A 16,382-nucleotide genomic window follows, 5' to 3' on the forward strand; every position below is an offset into this window, starting at 1 on the left:
ATTAGGAAAAAATAATGAAGCACAGGAATCACAGTGCAAAGCAACCAGTGTGACACCACTGGGAGTTTAGGCTGGAACATGAGAGGAAACAAACAGGATTAATTTTATGCTTAATAATAAATAACCATTTTATATGTGCAGGATCATCACTATGCAGTGGGTCAGTTCCACTGTTCAGTCAGCATTGTCTCTGCAAGCTTTCTCCTGTGTACCAGTACCTGCATTATCGAATTAAAAAACATATTACCTGGTACTTGGGCAAAATATAGTCAGTTAGGTTGCAGCACACATCATAAATAAATCCACATCTGATCTCTTGGAGCTTTTCTGAAACATAAAAACTCTGCTCCCTCTGATTTTCCTAAATTGCTCTTTGAAGTCTGTAAGGCAGGTTTGAGCAAAATGTAATTGGAAGAAATTGAAGATGCTTTGTTCAAAAATGCTTGGCTATAACCCAATTCTGTTTCACTGGAGAGCACTAGGAGTTTCATAATTTTGGAACAGTTTGGTAATAGCCAGTCATTTTGCTCAAAGAGCAATTTCAGGAAATCAGATGAAGCAGGTTTTAATTTTAAATAGTATTTACATAAAAAAACCCCATTTCTTCCAGGAAAAAAACATCTTCAAGAAGTTGTAAAATTTAAGTTCAAGGCCTGGTATTTACCCGAGACTAATGAAATTACTTAACAGTTCATTACCATTGGAGAAATTAATTATATGGTTTAATCGCACGCTAAATCATTTGTGCGCTCCTAATCAGATTAAAGACTACATAACAGAGCCTGTATGGCATTTAGGAAGTCATTAACTTAAATAGCACGGTAAGTGAAAGCTAGTAAATGACAGACAAAGCATTTCTGAGTGCATTTCTGGATGGCCACTCAGGACTCCAAGCACTCGCATATTTACTATCAGCTGGTCTGCAGGAAAAGAGCAATCTTCTTGACAGAAGGCTTAACAGTAATCAGTGCATTTTAGTTTAGTGAAGTTTTGCATATCCTGTAGCTCATGTAAGTTTAAGATATGGCATATATTAATTTATCTTGAATCTGTAATATGCAGACTGAAGCCAACTTTGAATTTCAGTCAAACTGACAGAGTTAGTACGTGGGCACACCTATTCAGTTCAACTGTTTTTCACAATAACTGCAAGCAAAATTATCTGTTTAAGAAGTTCTTTGTTAATAAGAAGCCGTACGATTTGCCTTCCATGTGTCCGAAGATCATACTAGCATTGTTACCTACCCTATTTGCTGCTGTCTTCGTGCTTTAAGTCCACACAAATCTGAATATATAAATGGTGGGCACCTACCAAAAGCTAGCTTACTGTATTTAACAACTGCTTAAACTACTTCATAGAGACACATAGAGAGATTTTGAGCTACATCTTTAATTGCGAAAATCAGCGCAAAGTTAAAAGAAGTACTGAATGAGACCAGCAAGTGGAGATCACTCTGTATTTTTAAATGCAGTGCTGCCAAAATAAGTTTTCATGAGGAAAGAAATAACTTGTGAAGAAAAGCTGATCTCTGTTCAAACCTTTCATAAAATTCTTTAAAAGTCTCTTCTGCCTCCACTTGCACTGGTAAGACCCGGAATACAAAATACCTGACTTTTAAATTTAAAGTATGTTTTGATGAAGCATCTCACATACAGAGAAAGACTACTTACATTTACCAAAGTGGCTTAAAAACGTGAGCATTTTTAGATACCAAACAGGATCACTAAAATCTTTATACTGAAACAATCACTTCTGATAAACATTTTTATGATACAGCTGTTGATGACACCTTTTAGGCCAAGAGTTGTAGGAGGAATGTTGCGAATTTTTAATCGGAGATTTTTTCAAGGCTAGAGTGTCTAGTATTTCCAAATATAGGGAGACTGACTAAGTTATTTTCCTGACAGAATTTACTGAAAGCCAATCTAACGTACAAATGGTTTTTCATGGGCTTCAAGTAACTTCCTCCAGTTCATGTCCTGTAACATACCATGGTATTATTTTAGCTGTTTCAGTTACCACAGAAAGAGCTAAACTGAGAATTCTTCCCAAGGAAGCGCCGGAAGTGGGGCCTTGTGTCCATGTGTTTGCATGCACTTTACACACATATGCACACAGGTATATTGGTGTTTTGATGAAACCTGAAGGTGTACCTCTCTCTCTCTCTCTCTCTTATATATATATATATAATGAATATTTATATATGAGAGGGGGAGATTCCATCCTGTGAGGCAGATGACCATGGGTTAGAAGACAAAGGACCTGATGAGCAAGAAGTGTGGGAAGGCTAACAGCATATTTTCCTGTCTGGAGAGGGAGAAGGGTATGTGATATGGGATCCAGAACAGCTTTGAAATGTGACTGATTATTAAGGAAGTGGAGACAAGTTTGGATTGCTCATTGGGCGATGAAGCCAGCCTGCCTTTAAGGGGAATAATCCAAACAGACATGCTTGGTAATCTCTAGAGTTAATGACCTACTGAACAGTTTCTAGTTTAGAGAGTTTACCTCCTAGAAAAACTGGGTGGGCACCTGCAGCTACCATAGCACTACAATGCTGACTTTGTCTGCAACAGAGATAAAGAGAAATCCCAGGTTGTAGTTAGAAATGTGAATTGGAAACTGACAGAGCTTTGTCCTGATGCCCATCATTTCCCATAAGAAAACTTTACCAATGAAGAAATTAAGAAGTATCTGTAAAATAAGCCATAGAAACAACCATATAAAAGTTAATTTGACAGATCTATTTCTAAAGAGGTATTTTAATGATGCCAGATAATATTTTCCATCAGCAAATCCTGTAGCAGTCTGCAGCAGGAGACAGTGGCATTACCCATTTAACAGACAGAGAAAGGGACATACTGGGAAGAGGAACAGCTTGCCTGCACTTACACTGCAGCAGAGTAAAGCATGCACTGCAACCCCCCCTTACTAAACACAGAATATTACAGTCTGTGGATACACTGCCCACCATCTCAACAACACAAAATAAAGCTGCAGCTGATTAAAAAAATCCCAAACCCAAAACTAAACCCAAACTCAACAAACTGACAGTTTGCATTAATACAGGAAGGACTGCAATTAAGAGAAACAGAAGCTCATCTGAAACACTCAAGAAACTAGAAAAACCTTCTTAATAAGTGTACTTCTTAATAAGTATATAGTTCTTCCATAAACAATAGGAATGAACTGTGCTCTTTAGCTGTGGAAACACCACTGTAGTGGATGTAAGCCTATCAGATCACATATACCACTTTTCAAATATTAGAGACAAAAGCAATCATAGTTCAACACTGCAACATTTGATTTTAGACATCACACACAAAGCACATGAACTTTGTACTCATCAGCTTAAAATGGGATACTATTCAACAAACAGGTGCTACAAACAACAGAGCTGCCCAATGCAAAGCTGGCTGGCTGATGGAGTGATTTTATGACTTCCTTCTCTGCAGGAACTCCATCACAATTCCAACTCATTAAAAAAGTGAAACTTGGAGCACATTCAACTGTTCATTAAAACCGAGTAGCGCATTTGCGTTTTTTCATTGCTGCTATTTTACACAGGACCATGAGGAAATAGATATTTACAGATAAAATTCACAAGGTACCAGAGGCTCGGGCCTTGACCCACAACCACTCTAAGTATTTCTCAGACACAAACCCACTCTGTGCTGTCTATCACAAATATAAATCCCATACCAAGCTAGATCTCACACATATGATTCAAAAAAAGGAGCAGACCAAAGGGTAGGGCATTGGAGAGAGTTTTGGAAATCCCTGCTGGGGGTTCTTCACATCTAGCACATTACCCATCTCCTCTGAAGTCTGACCACCAGCCTTGCCTCAGTATGTATTTTTATGCTGAAGCAGGGATCAAGGCTGCTTGCACAGATGCCTGTCAACAAAAGCATTAGGAATTGGCTCTCTCCCTTTAATCAGGGCACCACTAACCACCCTCACATCACTCAGCCCTGGGCTGTGAATGGCAGTCTCACCCACATTGCCATGTGGAAACTGTCAGCATGGAAGGGAAGAGCTGGACTGTTCCTTTATGTAGTTCTTGTACTGAATAAATTTAATATCACAGAAAGCTGTATTTCTGGAGAGATCAAATGCTTCTGTCTTAAGAAAAACTTTTAAAAAATGTAATATAAAAAATACATATACATTTTATACATAAAAATCTTTTATCTTTTTTTTTAGGAAGTCATTAGCAATGATACCATCTACTCCTAAAATATGTATGACACTTACCAATCACACCAATCTTGTGAAAGCAGCCATGTTCACATAAGCATTATGAGACTGACTGCTCTTAGGTTCAACACAAATCGTACAGAAATATTCAATAAACCACTTCCTCATAGCATATATTTTTCCCAATTATTATTAAAACTTTGGAATATCACAGCAGACAGAGTTTTGAATTGCCCTGATGCATAAATCAGTACTTATTTTCAGTTCCCTTGTTGCATACAAGTTTTTCTTCAGTAATCACACTTGATAGCAGGTGACTAGATTCATATACTTAAAAGAAAAAAAAAAAACAAACCAGTCACACTTAGATACAAAAGGTTTAAATTCTCCTCTGGTAACACCATGTCAACATAGCATCAAATATGACAAGCACTGTGCAAGCAACAGCATGTCCTAAGGACTGGGATCTTTTGCTCCCTTCTGAAAGTTTGTAATTATTGGCCTTTATTTACAAACAGGAAACTGAAATACAGCAAGGTTACAGAGGGTGACAGAATCCGAATGAGTCTGTGGTGGAGCTCAGAAGCAAGGCCAGACCCAATGTCCAAGCTGTGTCCCTCCAGTGCTAGGCTGCTCAGAGAGGTATCAGGAATGGGCAGTTTAGCTATGGATCAAATGGCTCCCTGGGCACGGAAAGCCAGAAAAACAGAGCACAGAAGCAGTTTTCTGTATGGTTGCTTGGCCATGTTTCATCTATAAAATAAGAGAAGTCTTTCATAAACTGTTTTCCAGGTGTGCTGAACTCTGTATGAAAAGGCATGGTAACCACAGATTAGGACAGCTTTGGTTAAGGACTTCACTAATGACTAATTTATGCATACTTTACAAGCATTTTTACAAGTAACTTTTCACCATTCTGACCTTCTAATTTTTTTAGTGAAATTGGTACAGACAAATATCCCAAGCAGAGATCCATGGCACAGTGAATGAATCCGGAGTTCTACCATCTGGTTTCAGGAACATTAAGAACACAGATATAGGATTGCAAGTTTTACCTACTGCTATTGTAACCAAAGCTAGAAGTATATAGAATTCTATTTAATGACAGTACAACTGTGTACACTAAGACAGGAATAGCCAGTTCAAGTCTCATAAAACTGCTACAGAACACGGATAGCAGCTGTAAAGTCTCATGTAGCAATTTAACACCAGGTAACAGCTTTTCAGCTTCTCACCACAAGTAATCACAGGTCTGAATCCCTTACACAATAGCATATTTCTGTGATGTTCAATTCAAATTCACCCCACTGTATTCTGATTAGGCTTTCAGTAATACATGAAAGAACTAATGAATTAGATATGAATTAGACATGAATTAGAACCAATATGTACATTCGAACTCAATGGCACTTGTGTCATTTAAACCATGATTTGTTATCCACAATATTCTGATAGGCATTTTCACATTCTCCCTGACTCATAAAATACAATTTTTTTTTTTTTTTTCCTCTATTTGTTTCAATAGCATGCATTTAAAGTCAGGCAATTAATATCCTAAATAACACTCTGTGTGGGAAATGGCTCAGTAAAATGCAGTATAATTTTTCTCTGACAAGGAAAAATGGCTTTTAACCACTTTTAAGAGTCACCCATTCCTCTGTCTGAAATGCTGGCTACTAGAGACTGACAGGAGGGCTTGAAGTCATTAATTTAATCAGGACTGAATCTGTCAGCCTCAATTCATATATATCTCTATTGTTTTGGGTATTGAAAAATGATAATTAGATCCCCATCAGAATTTTGTATAATGTATAATTATCACCTCCTGCAGGAATGAATCCAAGGGTCTGTATGGAAAATAACATTTGTGGAGCATTACGGGATACTGTTGATCAATCTGCTTAGCCAACTCCAGTAATAAAGTCACTTGCAGGTAAGATAAAAATGATCACACTACCTCAAATTTCAGCAGGGGATGGACGATGCTTCACGCCTCCCTCAGCTCGACTGCAAATCACGACCTTCTGCAGCCATCCCAGCACCTACATGAAAACAGAAGAAACAGACAAGAGATGAGTTCTGGGACAGCAAAGTTGCAGTGGGAGGGCAACATGACAAAATCCAGATATGTGTCCTGGTCCTGCTGTCTGTCAGGGAAGGCCACCAGCAGGGCAGTCTGCTTGGCAGCCCTGAGAGCAGCACCTGGGCTTCTCACTCAAACTGCAGCAGTGGCCTGAAACCCGGTGTCACTGAGGCCTGCCAAGCCACAGCACCCCGTGCTAACCTTGGCACTAAAACGAACACACATTTAAAAGGCAAAGAGAGGTCAAGGTGACTGATTCTTAACGCACATTCCTGGTGAAAATCAGCTGCCCTGGATGTAATCTCTGGACCATCAAGACGATGAGTAGCATCTCACTACCACTACAGCAACAACAACAACAACTACTACTACCATTACCACTTAAGACAATAAGTTACAGCACAGTACCTTATAAACTGGTGAAATTAAGAAAATAACATTTAATTTTCCTCTAAAAGGACTGTGTCTAAGTCTCAGGAAGATGGCACGCTGATAAAAAAAAGTAGCATGTTATGTTCTGAATTCCTAAGCACATTTTTGCTGCCACGGTATTTTGGCACAGCAGCAGCACCCAAAAGTTCTGAACTACTAGCATTTCTATGTTAAAGAAAAATAACAGAAATTCAACATGGAAAGTTCCTTCTTGCCAAGGATGCAAGTCAGCTTTTAAAAGCATTTTAAGAAGACAGACATGAAGCTCACATTATTTAAATAATTCATAATAATCTGGTTTCTAGTGGGTGGGACTACAAAAAGAAGACCAGATTTCACAGTATCAAGGTCTTTAAAAAAACAGGGAAAAAAATATCAGTCTACAAGTAACATCTAAAGAACTACTGTGTTCATGCAAACTGAATGCTTAGCTGCCCTAGCCTGAACAAGAAAAAGTTTTTAAATTTTTAAACATTTTAAAAGAGAATTTTCCTTTAATGAGTTAGCACTAGCTAAAAAAAGAGCAGCAAGAATCTTTTTTGTACCCCCAGAATTTTCTCCCTGTTATGTGTATAATTTTAACGTACAGACAGATCACTAAGAAGTGGAAAGAAAAATCTGCTTGTGAATGAAAGTTTCATCAATATTTCTCTGGAATCCTTCTACAGTGCAACGTGTAAAAGGCTGTTACCTCTGTATTTATACTGGAAACCCCCAAAACAATACCCTCCCCAATTGCCAAATGAGAAAATCCTTCAACATTTTCAACAGAGAAAAATTAAACAGACATTTGAAATAAACTGAAAACCCCTTGCATACAAAAGCATGACCAATACGTAGTATTACTATAAAATAAATAGTCCTATGTGTGTTTATCCAAAGTAAAGCCTATAAGCAGAGCTCCCTCCTGGTTCACATCATGAAACAAGTGGATTAGACAAGTCCCTACATAGCTAGTCTTTAGGTTAGTCTACCTCATAATATGCACAGCCAAATTCTATTATCACAGCTTTTAGAAAGCGCCTGCTCACATTTCAGCAGGCTGAGAATGTAACTGATTGTGTCCCCCATTCATATGTAATTCTACAAGAAGTCTTGTGTTAATTTCTTTTCTGACTTTTGAAAGAACTCTAAATTCTGAGAATGACGGAGCAGTGAGCCTCCTGCTCTCTTTTCCAAAAATAAAATGACAGCTTAGTGTGAAACAAAGTTATAAAGTCTGAGCCAGCTGTTGACTGAAGTAAGCTACTAAGGACTACTGACAAATTCTTTTTCAAAACACTCTCTATGGCATTAACAAGGGGAAATGACCTTTATATGACAAAGTCAGAATCCTATTACAATAGGACAGAAAAAATTATTCCAGTAGTCCTTCCAAAATATTTTGAAATCCTGCTCAGCAGCAGAAAAGATCTCTCAGCTACTTTATGGGCAACAAAGGGAAATGTCCTAACTTCTGATTACCTGATTGTACTCAGAACATTTTGTTTCACTCTTGGCAGCTGTGGTGATGTGCTCCAACCCCTGCTGTTTTCTGCCTGTGCAACAGCCACCCGGGGCGGTTGTGACGGCTACATCTGGCTCGCAGATATCAACACAATAGTTAAGGGCCATAAATCTTGCTTGACACCTAAGGGCCGTGAGCCTTGTTCAACAGCTAGGGCTAGTTGAGCATGCGCCAAATGAAATACGGCTGCTGTGCAAATACAACCATAAGTCAATCATCTTACTCCATAAACAGGGGACAGCCTGAGGCTTGTTCAGATCTCCTGCACAGAAGGGGCTGTGTGCCAGGAGCTCTCCTTCACCACAGAGACCTCTCTACATTACTCCTTGGGACTGAGATATTCCTTGTCCTAGAAGATTCTTGGTAAGTGATTAGCAACATGCTAAACTTCAAAATCTTACCTAAGTGAGATAAAATATTGATTGTGCATATACAATCCTTTAGCCATAAAGTGTTGACCAAGCCTGGGACTAGGTCTGGATCCAGCCACAACTGAACTCCGATCAGAAAATTTAGAACACAGGGGAGTCCTTTCTGATGTTCTTATGACTCAACAGGATGGTCTCCTGGACAGTTTTGTCTGACCACATCCTCTGTGCTGTAAATAATCAAGTATACCATGCCATCGAATATTGTTAAACTGCTGACGCATTTACCACCAAACTTTGTTAAATCACTATTTTACATCAATAAAGATATTGCTACTTCTCTCTTGCAGGTGAAGCGCGTCATTGTCTGTGGCAGCAGCAAGGGGTGATAGCACAAAAAATGCCGGCAGCAACAGTTTAGAACAGCCATACAAGCACATCAGCTCTATTTGCACTTGGCTCTGGCAGTTCCTTATGTGTGAAAAACAGGCATTACTGTACACAAGGAAATAAGCTAGATGTTAAAATGATTAGCACTCTTCTTTTAAAATGATTCTTGGAAAAACTTCAGCTTCACAAAAGGGTAACATAGATTCACACGATTAAGTGATACAGGTCAAGCTCTTTTTTTTCAGAGACACATATTTTGTCAGAAGCACATTTGATTACTCTAATCCACAAGGCAAACAAAAGAATTACAGCACTGAGTTGACAGGGCCCATCCAAACTAGTTTGTTGCCCAAAATAAGAAACAGACTCAGACTCATCCCTACCTTGACTGGGATGTGAGGATCTTTGCCCATCATTATCTTCTCATTATGTCCTAAGCTAACCTACCAAAAAATAATCTGGACAAGATGAAATGGAGTCAAATGTGCCAAAAGTTATTTTGGTCTCCAAAAAAGCAAGGAAAGGTCCAATGCTGAAAAAAAACTGGAAAGGCTTTTGAACATGTCCCATGTAAAATCCTAATGACGAAGTACAAACTTATGAAATGTACTGAACACTGGCTGAAATGCCTGGCTCAAAGGATTTCAACCAGTGGCAAAAAGTCCAGCTGAGGAATAGCCACTAAAGAAGCAGCCAAAGTGTAAATGCTGTTTAAATCTTTACTAATGGCCTTTTTCATTGAAGAGGGGACAAAACAGTGGAAGAGACTGCTTAGAGGTTGTGGAGTCTGGGGGTACTCAAAACTCCAGTGGACTCAAAGCACAGTTGCATTAATGAAAGCTCACTCTGAGGACAAGGGTTGGAATAGATGATATCCAGGCATCCTTTCCAACCTCAGTAATTCCATGATTCCACAATTCTCTGTATTTACATATCTAACTGAAAAGTTGCAGGCAGCAGACAAAAGCTTTGGAAGAAAGATTGCAAACCTGTGATTGCATGGAACATTGAAAAGGAGTGGACTTTTTCTAAGCAGACACATGATACGGATTCACAAATCCTACAAGATTGTCTAGGAGTTCCTGCTTCTCCATTATGCTGGATGACCAACAGATGCATCAGAGGATTCCTGGCACCTGTGAAATCTGGCACCTATTTCCAGAGCATTTTTGCTTCAAATATTTGACCTAAGGAATCCTCATTGTCTCCTTATTCTATTTCTCCTGTTGCTATTATAACTCGGCTAACTGCATTACAACATCCTGTATTTTATTTCTTTCAATTTCCAGTTAAACCACTACTCTACATATTCACTCAAAGGAAAACAAAGCCATTTTTCTGAGATGTATCCCAATTTTATCTGAAAAGCACTTTATTTCCCCAGATTGCATCAACTGTGATGTATGACACTTGCTGAGAGGCTTGAACGACTTTTTCCTAAACATTTTGAAAGTATTTATCTCAAACAGAAGGAAAAATGGACTCTTCACATGCATTTTTAAGCCATTCCAACACATTTCATTGCAAGGTGAACACGAGCCATCAGTGCCCTGGCAGGCAGGAGGGCCAACCCTGTCCTGGGGGCATCAGGGACAGCATCACCAGCTGGGCAAGGATTGTCCCACTCTGCTCTGCTCTGCTCTGGGGCAGCCTCACCTCCAATCCTGGGGACAGTTCTGGATGCCACAATATAAGAATAACATCAGATTGTTTAAGTGTGTTGAGAGAAGGGTGACCCAAATGGTGAAACCCCTTGAGGGCAAGACTTATGAGGACCTTTTGAGGTCAGTTGGCTTGCTCAGCTTGGAGAACAGAAGACTGAGGAGGGACCTGGCAGCAAGGTACACTTTCCTCTGGGAGGTAGAGAAGGGGAGGTGCTGATCTCCTCTTCCTGGTGACCAGTAGCAGGACACAAGTGGAAGGAAGCACTGGGGAAATTCAGGTTTGACATCAGGATAAGGTTCCTCACTGAGAGGGTGGTTGGTCCCTCCAACAGGTTCCCCTTGTCATGACACCAAACCTGTAAGGGGTCCAAGGATAGTCTGGACAATGCTCTTGGTTATATGGCTTAGTTCTATATGGTCCTGAGAGGGGCAGAATTGGACTTGATGATCCTTATAGCTGCCTTTAAACTTGAGATATACTGTGATTCCATGTTCTTAGTTCAAACTTCGTACCTTCAAACTTGTAATGGGGTTTCACATCCTCAGCTGAAATAATGTTCTGCAATTGTGAACTCACTCCTTAAATTCTCTCATCAACTTTCTCCTCTGCATAGAAATTCCCTAAATTCCTTCAAGGAAACACTAAGAAAACACATCAGAACCTCCCATCATTTTTCTTCTATTCAGATAGCAAAAAACTTGGAATCTGTTTAACCTTTACACTTGTCTCACCAATCTAATCTGGACAAGGGATCACATTCTAGTTCCAATTCAGAGTCTTTTTTTCCCCCCGTCTCAATCTATTCATATCCTTAGGAGTCTAACAATAAATCTTGCCCTTCATGCTTTAAATACTTCACTGAACCACATTTATGTTCTTACAGACTTGGCAGTCTTTGCCTCTTTGACATAACAATAACTGGAACATTTTCTTAGCAGCACTAAGCTGAGTAACAACTGATTATTTTTTGGCACTCATGGTAGGATAAAAGATGAATTTATGTTTTCCATTGCATTATGGTTACAAGTGTATATGTAGACAGGGTAGCTCAGGTGGACCCTGCATTGCACGGCCAAATTTAGGAATTAATACACTTCTTTGGCCTTTAAAAAAACCCTGTAAGTATTGTAAAGGATGCAAACAGAAACCCAAGAAATTTCACTTGACAAACAAGATAGCTCTTGTGGTATCCAGAAATTCAGACTGCCTTCCTTAAGTGAAATATGTCATATTCCCAGCTACAGTTACTTATCTTCTTGTGCTGTAGGAATGTTATGAAGAATAGTTTAGTCAATGTTTATAGAAAGTATTTTGAGATCTTTCTCAGATCAGCTGGGGCAGCTGGAAATCCAGAACTCTATTAGCTGAAACTGTTGCTGACATATCAGTAACTTAAAAGGAAAAGTCTTCTGATAAATGAAGAGGAAAATGCCAAGGAAAAGATTAGAAGAAAGATATATTACTGGATTGTTGCAGACAGTTCTTATGTCCACACTTAAGAGACTAACAAATTTTAAAAGAACATGGACATAAAAATGTTTTTTTAAGTCTGGAGCACCTTTTTATAATCAAGGTAATAGCCAGTTAATTGAGAAAAACACACAATGGATATCTGTACCTGATCATAATCCATATATGGAGGAAACAATAAGCACTAGATTGATCTTTAATGAAACGTAAGAGATACTGAGGAATCAAAAACAGAAATAAGGAACAAAAAATCTCTTACAAAGCTGAAACAAAACGAAAACTGGAATTTACTAAGAGATTAATAATATTAATTTAAAAAAATCTCCAACACTTCAACTTGCTTTTCAAGTAAACACATTACTAGGTACAAGTAACTGGTAACCTGTGTAACAGAAATGGAGAAAATCAGACTGTGCAACACTGTCAGACATTATCTGGTCCAATCCCATTCTTCACAGCCAGATCAATTAATGCAAATAATACAATTCAATTAATCTCCTTTTTGATTAAATATTTCTCAGTAGGGAAATAAAATGTCAATTCATATGGAAAAGCATATCAATTAATACTAACTAAAGCAAGAATTAAAACTGTGGTTCAAGGAACTAGGACTGTAAAAATGAAGAAAGAAAATACAGAATTTTTGAGAAGCAAATACATCATACTAAGAAAATCACCTGATAAATGTATGCTGCCAAAATTGTCACTGCTCTAAGAAAAGACATAGTGTATAGAATGACTTGGCAAATTGTTAATATAGAAACATACATACAGTATTTATTGGATCAAAAAAGCTCATGACTAACCAGCACAGCGGGTAAACAATTTAGGCTTCGAAGTACAGGGTTTATAATTCAGAAATACAAATGTTATTTTAGGCTTACTGGTGCCTTAGTATGTAACTCAGGCAAAGATGAAACCTCCACGGCTTCCACTTCCCCTCTACTTTTTGAAATGGTGCAACCTTAGCACACTGTTCTTGAGAACAAAGGAGGGAGATTTAGGGGATAGCAGCAAATTTACCTTATCCTGTCACTGCTAAGTTTGAGTTTAGTTTGGTTGTTAAGCCTTGCAGCTGCTACCTTAAGCATTCCTAATTTTTAAATGACTGGTTTTACAAGTTTTACAAATCGGTAACATTCAAACAAAGCATTACCTAAGAGCCATCACTTTCTTCAACCTTCAGTCAGCAGCAAATACAAAAAGCCTACTTTGTTGATCATATCGCAAAACAGCTACTCCGTTTCCCGCCTTACTGTCACTTCTTTTTCCTCAAAAAAGCTAACGTTTTCCATTTCAGTTTAGCAGGGTTCAGATTTCACTGACCCGAGAAATGTAACTCTTCATGAGTTACCAAGTATTTTCAGTTTCACTCAAAATTATGTAGCATAATGGGCTGATCTTTCTACACTTCTTCAAGTCTGTTCTCAGCTCTTCAGTCCTGAACTGCACTTCCTCAGAGTTTCTGCAGAGCCAAGGGAATCTGGACATCACTTGGCTATGCAGAGCAATGCCTAAAACCTACACCACTGAGCATACAGCTCCATGCTGGTTTTCACGTTCATGCAAGGACTGTGTGACTGGTGCTATCAAGAAGGAGCCCCTGTAAAGAGATTAAGCATTAATGAAAGGGGTTTACAGAATTTTGCTATAAAAGGTGTTGAAGTCAGCCAGGGGTAAAAAGTGTGGCCGGGAAGTGCACAGGCATGTAGGCTGAAGGGCTAAAATGCAGCCCAGCCCTACCATCAACTCTAGATCCCCAGCCACGGGCTGGGCCAGACATCCAGACCTCACCAGCTGTTCCTGCCATATGCTGAGATACTTGTGGCTTCAAATACTGATGGAATATGAGTGAATGTACTAATCATGTTCAAAATAAATATTCTGTTAATATGAAATACTGGTCTTAATTTTGTTCATCAACCATCACCACTGAGGTATAATATAACAGGCAAAAAGAGTCACTAAGAATTACATCTTAGTTGTGGCTTTTCTATTGCCCTCTGTTCCAAGCTACATATGTACTATATTCTAAATATATTTCTGTTGTGGTAATCCTCCACAATTTTGGAAAACAAATATTCTTAATGCTAGAGAGATGTCCATTTAACAAAGCCACAGGAGCCATATATGCTAGGGCTTTTAATAGCTGTTTTCCAAATGCCAAAAATTGCTGAAGAATAAACATTTTTTGTTGGTTTTAATCTTCTCTTTCTTCATACTTTCAAAATTTTTAGTTTCTAAAATCTAATTCTGAAGAATGATCCTACAACAAAGAAGCTAATAGATCAGGGGAAAAAAATCTTTTAAAGGTCTCAAACAAGATACTCAAGGTTTTATTTCAGAGCCAAATGTTTCATCTAGGGAGATCTCCAATCCAGCTCCTTAACTGATCTTTAAGATTATATGTGGCATTACTGTCCTGTATCACCATGGAAAGAGAGACCCAGAAGAGATATTAGATTCTATGTCACAAATTCTGAAGCCTATACAGCAAGGACACTTTAGAGCAGATTCTGTATTTTAATTCCATTCTATTTTAAATATTCTATTATTCTGTTATTTTATTACTCAGATCAATAGGAGAAAGAACACAGCTCCAGAATTCCTCCCTGGAAGTCAGTCATAATGAGGCACCTGGGAAATCTGAGCATTTAATTCATACCCTTCCATTCATCTTTCCTAAGACTGTATATATATATATATATATATATATATACACATTTAAATTAAAAGATTTATGCATACAATATGAGTTTCTGTTTCATGTCAGAAATTCTTGTCACAGCCATCATTAATTTTCTCTTAAATTCTGCTTCTAATTTTCATGTACATTTGCATCCACACTGCCTCTATAGCTTGAAGTCTTTTTGATACATCTCAAAAAAAGTGCAAGACATCATGTTACCAGCCAATGAAAAACAGTTCAACTAAAAGACCATCAGTATCAAAAATTAATGTTTCTTTACCTGTGGCTAACTAAGGAACAGAAAGTACCTCTGGCAGGAGTTTTTTTTTTGGGATGGAGTCAGAATTTACATAGAAATGGGATGGAGATTTCATCCAGAGTCTGTTTTACCTGAAGTGTCAAGTGAGAACGCATATCTTGTGCAATTCACATCTCCAGCCAAGCACTTCCCCATTGATTTAGGCTTGTTTTTCCTTCTAAAAATATTGAATCAACAATCTTAAATCAGACACAGGAATTCAGAGAGGCCTATTTTCAGGGGCTGGCAGGAACACCAGTGATGGCAGGACTCAGCTTCCAGCCTCTGGCCAATATTAGACTGAGTTAGGAATATAAATTTACTTATGTGTTCACATAACTATACTTATTTCATATATTTATTAGCAATTCTGTCATGTTTGTTAATACAGTACACAAGAGAAATACTGAATAATTGCAAAACACAATCAAGTAAAGTCACTTAACACTTTCAATTAAAAGGTAGAGGGCTTCCCCTTCCCATTTCAGTATACAGACATCAAAGAGGTTTACTGAAGAGATTCCTATATGCCTAATTAGATGATCTCTAATAGCTTCCTTATGAAACACTTACACCTTGATGGTAAATGATGTCATTAAAAACAAAGGGATTTGCAGTTGTCTTGCATTTCTAAGGTCTGTTTACTAATGTGTTTGTAAATTTAATTGCCTCAGTATAGAAGTGACTTGAAAGTTTCCAAGGACTCCCAAATATTTACAACAGAAGAAGAATCTAAAGCAAAGAGATGTACGTTTTTTAGTTCTCCTCAATCTCAGATTATTTCAGGAGATTCATCATAGTGGACTAATTGATCCTGACAGCAACTGAGTAGATGTTACAAAGAATGCTTCTGGGTTTAACAACTACTGATTCATACAGTGCATGTGCATTTATACAAATGCAAATTATGTTTCCTTGTTCTTTCACTTAATGGTAGATTTAATGCAGAGTTCAATTGCACTTCACCCATTGTTATAAACCTGAATCCTCATTTTCCATTACTGAATCATTAATTTAATGGAGCTCTAATTCATCTTGTCAGTTTTTAAGAACCTAGACCAAGGGATCAAGGGTTTAATTTTTCACAATGTGAGTCTTTGAAAAGATTATTTACAGGCAGCTATTTCTGTAAGCAGTTGTGTACTGGGCACAAAGAAATATGAAGTCAACTTTCTGGAAATAAAACTTGAACATGATTTAAGAAAAATAATATACCAAACTCAGAATGAAAAAAGTGACCTATATAGATAAACAAGTAAGTTTTTATTGAAAAGAAACC

General features: G+C 38.0%; 1 protein-coding gene across 2 annotated transcripts in view; it reads right to left on the minus strand.

The window, feature by feature from the left end:
• The window catches only part of GHR (growth hormone receptor), a 119,282-nt gene that overhangs the window by 71,267 nt on the left and 31,633 nt on the right, over nucleotides 1–16,382 (minus strand). For both annotated transcript variants that reach the window (XM_014261823.2, XM_014261824.2), the window contains exon 2: nucleotides 6,159–6,243. The gene's annotated coding sequence lies outside the window, so the exon portion shown is untranslated. The remainder of the gene's footprint in view (nucleotides 1–6,158; nucleotides 6,244–16,382) is intronic.

This window comes from Pseudopodoces humilis, chromosome 4 (assembly GCF_049639895.1).
Source record: "Pseudopodoces humilis isolate 2021_Gansu_Grassland_sample_001 chromosome 4, ASM4963989v1, whole genome shotgun sequence".
Classification (NCBI taxonomy): domain Eukaryota; kingdom Metazoa; phylum Chordata; class Aves; order Passeriformes; family Paridae; genus Pseudopodoces; species Pseudopodoces humilis.